Genomic DNA, 9016 nt, shown 5'->3' on the forward strand with positions numbered 1-9016 from the left:
TTGCCTTTTAAAAGTATTAGAGCCTGACCTGTGGTGGCACAGTGGATAAAGCGTCGACCTGGAAATGCTGAGGTCGCCGGTTCAAAACCCTGGGCTTGCCTAGTCAAGGCACATATGGGAGTTGATGCTTCCAGCTCCTCCCCCCTTCTCTCTCTCTCTGTCTCTCCTCTCTCTCTCTCTCCCTCTCCTCTCTAAAATGAATAAATAAAAAAAAAAAAAGTATTAGAATCGAGGGGCTCCATAATCCTCTGGCATCTGCTCAATGTTTTCCCTATGGTTAGAAATGTACATGATGGGAACGCCAGGGATCTTCCTGATTCTTCATTTAAGGTCCTGGTCAACTGTGGCTACAATGTAGCACTTGTGCTGAGTACTCGGTACTAAGCAGTCATCTGCATAGGTACCTTTGTGTGTGCCTGGTAATCATTCAAATCTTGGATCCTTGGCGATCCTTAGAGCCACTCGATACTTCTGACCCAATTTCTCAATTTCAGCCATGACACACTCAGTTATACAAGGGATACACTTGGCATAGAGACAGTCCATCATTGACTGCACTAAATCCAGTTTGGCTTTAATGGAAAAGTTGATAAAGTTGGTATCAACCAGGACGTGGTAAGGTGGGCCCAGCTGTGTGTTATATTGGAAGAACAAGCAAGAAGGGTATTGGGGGACTTCTCTTTCCTTGAGTGCACTAGGATCTTTCTTTTCTTTCTTTTTAGGTTTTAATCTATCCTTTTCTTTAAGTCTCTGAGACGAAGCGTTAGCTTCATGGTCGCATACTTCCTTGTTTTCTTTTGCTTCCCCATGTTCACACCGCACTCTTGTTTCTCCAGACCTGCTGATTTCATTCAGGCCCTACCTGTAGCTGCTCCTTGGATCCTGTTGGTTGAGAGGTGCTGGGATGGTTGAAAAGACCTCCATGAATGTTGGGTGACTTTGAGACCAAACCAAAAGGAGAGTTCTAATCCCAGTTCTGTCCTTCACCACCTGGATAACCTTGAACCAGTGACCTTGAATCCTCTGAGTTTTCTTGTAAAATGGGTAGGGTGATTCCAAGGATGTGAGACGATGCATTGAAAGTAGTTAGGACAGGCCCTGGCCGGTTGGCTCAGCGGTAGAGCGTCGGCCTAGCGTGCGGAGGACCCAGGTTCGATTCCCGGCCAGGGCACATAGGAGAAGCGCCCATTTGCTTCTCCACCCCTCCGCCGCGCTTTCCTCTCTGTCTCTCTCTTCCCCTCCCGCAGCCAAGGCTCCATTGGAGCAAAGATGGCCCGGGCGCTGGGCATGGCTCTGTGGCCTCTGCCTCAGGCGCTAGAGTGGCTCTGGTCGCAATATGGCGACGCCCAGGATGGGCAGAGCATCGCCCCCTGGGGGGCAGAGCACCGCCCCTGGTGGGCGTGCCGGGTGGATCCCGGTCGGGCGCATGCGGGAGTCTGTCTGTCTCTCCCTGTTTCCAGCTTCAGAAAAATGGAAAAAAAAAAAAGAAAGTAGTTAGGACAAGCCTGGCCTGTGGTGGTGCAGTGGATGGAGCATTGACCTGGAAGTGCTGAGGTCGCCGGTTTGAGGCCCTGGGCTTGCCTGGTCAGGGCACATGTGAGAGTTGATGCTTCCAGCTCCTCCCCCCTTCTCTCTCTCCTCTCTCTCCCTCTCTAAAAATGAATTAAAAAAATTAAAAAAAAAAAAAAGAGTTAGGACAAGCCTGACCAGGCGGTGGCACAGTGGATAGAGCATCAGACTGGGATGCAGAGGTTCAAGACCCCGAGGTTGCCAGCTTGAGTGCGGGCTCATCTGGTTTGAGCAAAAAGCTCACCAGCTTGGACCCAAGATCACTGGCTCGAACAAGGGGTTACTCGGTCTGCTGAAGGCCTGTGGTCAAGGTACATATGAGAAAGCAATCAATGAACAACTAAGGTGCCGCAACAAAAAGCTGATGATTGATGCTTCTCATCTCTCTCCGTTCCTGTTTGTCCCTATCTATCCCACTCTCTGACTCTCTCTTTCTCAAAAAAAAGAAAAAAGAAAAGAAAAAAGAAAGTAGTTAGGACAATATCTGCATGTAGTAGGTGCTTAGCAAATGGTTGTAATTGCTGTTGATTCTTCTGGAAGAGCCGGGTTTAAATGAGGCCTTCTGGACTGACCTGTGGTGGCGCAGTGGATAAAACACCGACCTGGAATGCTGAGGTCACTGGTTTGAAACCCTGGGCTTGCCTGGTCAAGGCCCATATGGGAGTTGATGCTTCCTTCTCCTCCCTTCTCTCTCTCTCTAAAAAATGAATAAATAAAATCTAAAAAAAAACCCCAAAACACAATGACATGTATTCTTGCCTGACCAGGCGGTGGCGCAGTGGATAGAGCGTCGGACTAGGATGCGGAGGACCCAGGTTCGAGACCCCGAGGTTGCCAGCTTGAGCGCGGGCTCATCTGGTTTGAGCAAAAGCTCACCAGCTTGGACCCAAGGTTGCTGGCTTGAACAAGGGTTACTCAGTCTGCTGAAGGCTCATGGTCAAGACACATATGAGAAAGCAATCAATGAACAACTAAAGTGTCACAATGAAAAACTAATGATTGATGCTTCTTATCTCTCTCTCTGTTCCTGTCTGCCTGTCCCTATCTATCCCTCTCTCTGACTCTCTCTCTGTCTCTGTAAAAAAAAAAAAAAGAGGCCTTCTGCCTCATTGCCAGAAAACCCTCCCTCTGAGGATTAAGTGTGGCATTTGGATCTGGGGTCTGCTTGGCATCCATGTCATCATGGCTGTAATCTATGATGTTGCATTAGCAATCTTTAAAACCAGAGGCTCAGGTTGGGCTTCTTGAATGCTGCACACTGGGGGGTTAAGTGCTGGGAGCTGCTGCTGTCTTGTGGCTTCTTCCAGTCCTTACCTACCACACACCAACCCGCTGTGAAACTGCCAGGGTGCCCCACATACCCAGCCACAGAAACTCCGCGTTAGGCACCACAGGGAGGCTCATAAAAGGCACTGAAGCTTCTCCTGCGTGGCTGCTGCCAATTACAGTGGACCACATATTTACAGACTTAGTTGAAATGAGACCCAGGAGAGGATAGATTTCACAAGCATCCCAGAAAATGTCCCTTCACCCCCTGTCCTTAGCAAAACAGGGCACAGAGAAGGAAGAAACCCACTTAGCCAAGTCCCTTCCTACCCCCAGCAAGGCAAGATCAAAAGATCTGGGCTCAAGAGCATGCCACTGAGCCTTTTCTAGCTCATTCATTCATTTCGCAAACACTTCCTTAGGCACTTCCTATGTGCAAGGCTCTGTGCTAGGGTCACAGCTGTGACCATAACTGACACAGACCTGCTCTCTGGAGCTCAGTGGGTGATTTCAAGGAGGTGGTGTAATAAGGTTGGCTTCCCAGGGAGGGTGATTGGAAGGGAATTCTGAAAGAAAGAACAGAATGTGCAATAGTTCCCAGGAAAGAAAGGGGACAGCACCTCAGAGGGACTGAGCAAGCCAGAGCAGGGGAAACACGGGGTCAGACAGTGGTCTCTGAGGTCTGGATGGTCGGGGATCAGGCTGCCAGCCAGCAGACTATGGACAGACCATGGTGGGTTTTGAAATCCCTGCCCTCCTAGCAAGGTTCAAGGGTGACTGTCACTGCCTCTCTGTCTCTCTGGGGCCTTCCATGCTTGGGAGTCCAAATCCTTACTCTCCCGCACCTTCCCCCCCAATTCAACCAGAACTTGCCACCTTCAGGGAGCCAGCAGCAGCTTGCCCTGGGAAAGGGGTAATAAGCCAAGGTGGGCTCATGGGCCAGGCTCTATTAGGAAAAAGGCAGAGCAGCAGGACCACGTGTTCCTCTAGGTATGAGGTCTTTTCTCCAAAGACCAGAACATAGAAGATAGGTGTGGCCAGCAGGCAAAGCTGATGAGGTTGGTCATCACACTCCAACTGAACTGAGTCATAGCAACAGCCCATGGGTGGCAAGAAGTGCCAGGATGATGCCATTGGGGGACAGGGTACAGAGGATGTGGCTAATAATAGGGGTGCACAGGGACAGGTTACTGGAGGTTCCTGGCTGAGGTCTTGGACTCCAGGCTTGGGGGAGAGAAAGAAAAAAGAAATACGGAGATCTGCAGAAGAGACAGAGTTACAGAGAAAGAGACTGAAACAGAAAGGAAAAGAGGAGAGAAGAGACTGAGACACAAAGAAATACACACAGACACAGAGACAAAAGCAGTCACAGAGGGAAACAGAGGGACCCAGAGACCCGTAGAGATGTTGAGCCGCTGAGCTGCTATGTCCCTGTCCCCTGTGCCCGCCAGGTGGCACTCGAGTGCCACACTCTGCCACAGCTGTACCTGCACGGCCCCTCCTGGGGACAAATCCAACCAGCCTTAGCAAGAGGCCTTGGGCCCCAGGGAGGAGGGATGGTGTTGGAGGCTGTAGAGGCTGGAGCAGGGAGAGCCTCCCTAACCTGGCCACCCCAAGCCAAAGCCCTGGGTTGTGTGTGCATGTCTCGTGGGCATATCTGTGCTTGTTTTGGGCTGTATTTGTGTTGGTCTGTGTGTGTCTGCAAGTGGGTGTGTATGCATTTGTCTCAGAGTGTATGATCACATGTGTCCTTGTGTGTGTCTTAGTAGGAAAGATGATTCTGTAGGTGCCTCATGTCTCCAAAATCACAGAAACCTGCCACTATCCTCTCCATTCACCTTCCCCAGCAGCTCTGCATTGAATCACCCAAGGAATTCGAGAACTGAAACTTACGGAGCACTTACTGGTGCCCAGTCTGTCATGGGACCCCCGAGAAAATACTTCCTGGGGAGACGGGAACAGATGTTCATGGAGTTGACTGAGCAAGAGGTATGTTTTACTAAACCTAAGCACCTACTTTGTGCCAGACCCTAGCTATGGGGACTACTTTCATGCTGTGGACTCAGTATCTTCATCTGTAGAGTGGACCTGATATTAGCATCTACCTCATAACTTTACTGTTAAGTGATTGAGTTGAATTTTGTGAAGCTCTTTGAATACTGTCTGGCACAGATTAAGGACTCAGTAAGTGTCAGAAATTATCTCATTTAATCCTTATAACTACCAGCACAACCCAGAGAATTCTCCTCTCCCTGCTCAGGATATGAGGGTTGTCTTAAGGACCTGACAAGGCAGATCAGATGGCTGCACAGAAACTTGCCTTCTGGTCTAGCTCTGTGGTTTCTCAAAGTCAGTGTACAGAAAAATGAGTAGATGAGCTCATGCTGGCTATATCGATAAGAGCTAGGTGCTGTTCCAGGCATCGGGGACTCAGCAGTGAACAAAACAGACAAAATCCTTGCCTTAGGGGTGCTTCTGATCTAGTGGGGGGAAATAACATAATAAATGAAATTGATTTGTCACTCGACAAAGGTGAATCATTATAATTAGTTATTATTCATCAAAGACCTTCAATACACGTTGCCATTTTACCTTCCAGAAAGATGGTTCTAACTTACTTTAGCAATGGATGTGAGTGCACATTGCCCTGCACCCTCACAGAATTTAATATTATCATATATCTTTGTTGAATATTAGAGTGGGGAGAATACTAGGATGCTTAAACACTTTCTCATGTCTTTATTTTATGGTTTCCCACCTATGTTTCTTTAAAATATTTTATTTATTTATTCATTTTGAGAGAAAGAGAGTGAAAGAGAAGTGGGGGAGGAGCAGGAAGCATCAACTTCCATATGTGCCTTGACCAGGCAAGCCTGTGGTTTCAAACCAGCAACCTCAGCATCCTAGGTCAATGCTTTATCTACTGTGCCACCACAGGTCAGGCTCGTACCTGTTTTTTTGTGTTCAAAGTGGCATTTGTGTTCTTTCTATGTGCCTCTCTGTTCTTATTTATTTCTAACAACTCTTTATATACAAAGGATGCCACTTTTGAACAGATTGGTAGCAAATAGACTTTGCTTCTAAGAGCGCTAGAGTAGAATAACATAATTTACCAATAGGGGCCACCATTTGCCAGTTATTCTAGCAATAAATTCCTTATGAAATTTCCTTGGAGTGGGACATATAGACCCCAAAAATAGTAGCTATAGTAATAGCTTTGAAGAGAGCACTCCAACCTGAAATGAGGCCTTTCTTAGCTAGGAATTAATGTGTCCATTATCCTAAATATAGATTCCACTCTGTCAGGGACCTTTCTAACATATACCTTAGATCAGTGGTCCTCAACCCCTGGGCCACGGACTGGTATCGGTCCGTGGGCCATTTGGTACCGGTCCGCAGAGAAAGAATAAATAACTTACATTATTTCCATTTTATTTATATTTAAGTCTGAGCAATGTTTTATTTTTTTAAAATGACCAGATTTCCTGTTACATCTGTCTAAGACTCACTCTTGACACTTGTCTCGTAAGTTCGACAATTATGTTTAAAAATACCACAGTTTTTACACCAGTCGCATAATTTTATTTTGTGCATTTATCCGTCCCACCCTAAAGGCCGGTCCTTGAAAATATTTTCTAACATTAAACCGGTTCGTGGCCCAAAAAAGTTGGGGACCACTGCCTTAGATCATGCCACTTCCTTGCTTCAAACCCTTTCATAACTCACCATTGCCCTTAGAAGAACTTCCAAATTTCTCCTCCCGGTGTCCTTGTCAAAGCCACCTTCTCCACATCACATTCTCCTTTTAGTACCAACCAGGTATTAAAATTTTAATACCAACCAGCACCTGAGCCCACCTGGTAACTCATTCCTGCCCTGTTCCAGGAACTGTGCTCCACCTTCCTGTGTGGCTTTGGGGAAGCCTCAGTTTTCTCTTTTGAGAAATGGGAGAACAAAAGTACAAACCTCACAGGGTTGGTGACAGGGACCCAATGGGGCAACTGATTGTAAAGCATGGAGGGACATCCATTTGCTTTTTCCAAAACTTTTTCAGCCTCTCCCTGGGAGAACCTTGTGAAATAGCTGCCTTGGGACTCACTTTCTTGATCAAAATGAGGATACAAAGTTAGTACTATTATTAGTCTAGGAGGGGCAGACCTTTTAGGACTCAGGGAATGCCCTGTACCTGGTAAGGATGGTAGGGAATTCATGTCCCGACCACAGAGGGCCCACAGTTGCCATTTGAACTGGAGGCCCAATTGAGCTCCAACTTCTTATATGGAAACACTCATTTGCCAATTATTTTCACTGTAAAAAAAGAAAGAAAGAAAAAATACATTGTGTGGGCCTCTGGGCTTGCAGTTTAAGAGACCTCTGGCCCAAAGGAATGTCTAATGAGAAACCTTTTTTGTGTCACAAGAAGCTAAGTATCTGTGATTCCAGAATTTGGCCAAGTCACCTGTAGGGGCAAGCTGGCATGGCACCCATCCTCCCTTCCTATCTGCCTGCAGTATTGGGGGATGCAGGCTCCACCCACACATATTCTTTCTGCCTCAGAGAACACTTGGATTCTGGCCTCTGGCCCATTTATACGCGCGTGCATGCACGCACGCACACAAAAGAGAGAAAGAGAGATGGTGATTTGTTGTTCCATTTATGCATTCATTGGTTGATTTTTTTTTTTAATTAGTGAGAGCAAGGGAGGCAGAGAGACAGATTCCCACAAGTGCCCCAACTGAGATCCACCTGGCAAGCCCCCTACCTGGTAATGCTCTGCCCATCTGGGACAATTGCTCTGTTGCTCAGTAGATCAACCAAGCTATTTTTAGCACTTGAGGTGGAGAAGCCATCCTCAGCACTGGGGCCAACTTGCTTGAACCAAGAGAGAAAGAGAGAGAGAGAGAGAGAGAGAGAGAGAGAGAGAGAGAAGGGGCAGGTGGAGAAGTGGAAAAGCAGATAGTAGCTTCTCCTATGTGCCCTGACCAGGAATTGAACCTGGGACACCCACACACTGGGCCAATGCTCTACTGCTGCATCAACCGGCCAGTACCCATTGGCTGATTCCTTTATGTGCCCTGATCAAGGATCAAACCTACAACCTTGGCGTATCGGGACAACACTCTAACTAACTGAACTACCCAGCCAAGGTTCTGGCCCATTTTTTTTTAATTGATTCATTTTAGAAAGGGGGGGGGAAGAGAGGAGAGAGAGAGAAGGGGGGGGAGGAGCAGGAAGCATCAACTCCCATATGTGCCTTGACCAGGCAAGCCCAGGGTTTCGAACTGGCGACCTCAGCATTTCCAGGTCGATGCTTTATCCACTGCGCCACCACAGATCAGGCCGGTTCTGGCCCATTTTTAAAACCTGTTGTCACTTCCCACAGATTCTCTGAACTCCCTCAGAACCTTCCCCAACATTCCTTTGCTCCTTAAGACAGCCAGAAGTGACATGTGTTGATGGCCACTTGGAACCCTGACCTTCATACTAGTGAGTCCTCGATTCTAGAATGTTCATGAGGAGGGGTGAATATTCTGAGGATCTATAATGCCAGGATGGTGGGAATCCACAATTTCGGTGATCCCACAGTTCCCAGGCTTCAGAACTCAGGGATTCTCCAGCTTGTCCTTGTCCACCTGGCTCTTCCATAATTGCCCATTACAGATAATAGTGTCTTCAGGCAGAAACCATGATTCCTCTAATTCAGCAGCCCAGGCAAAGGGCCTGCTGCCCACAGCCACCTGGCTTTTCCTAACAGCTTAATGAGAAAGTCAGAATTAATTGAAACTGGCACCCAACACTCACAGGGCTCAGTGTGGCCGGCATGGCCTCCATATGTTAAAGCTCCGTGTCCTTGGGCCTTGCTCTGATCTGTTCTAGACACCAACAGGTGTGACATGTGATGCCTGGAGCTTAGCCTGACAAGAGGGGTGTCTGGGTCTATGGTGACCTGGTTCTGTAGGTAGAGCCAGCCCACCCACATTCCCTGGAGAGTTACGCACCCTCATTCTACCACTTTCCTCTGTGGGCCTGTTTTCCTCCTTTGTTCAAAGAACCAACCTCATGGTTTGCTGTGGGTTACATGTAAATTGCTCAGCATGTGTATTGTGCTATAATCTGCCCTTGTGCACATGGGTAGATTCCCAGAGGTACATAGCTAGTTTATCCTTTCTTTCTTTCTTTT

The 9016-nt window shown here is 47.6% G+C and overlaps 1 pseudogene; it reads right to left on the reverse strand.

Moving 5' to 3' along the window:
• Nucleotides 1-222: 222 nt before the first annotated feature.
• On the reverse strand, nucleotides 223-1067 carry LOC136320195 (rRNA-processing protein FCF1 homolog pseudogene; annotated as a pseudogene).
• Between the last annotated feature and the right edge of the window lie 7949 nt (nucleotides 1068-9016).

Source organism: Saccopteryx bilineata, chromosome 1 (assembly GCF_036850765.1).
Source record: "Saccopteryx bilineata isolate mSacBil1 chromosome 1, mSacBil1_pri_phased_curated, whole genome shotgun sequence".
In the NCBI taxonomy this organism is placed as follows: domain Eukaryota; kingdom Metazoa; phylum Chordata; class Mammalia; order Chiroptera; family Emballonuridae; genus Saccopteryx; species Saccopteryx bilineata.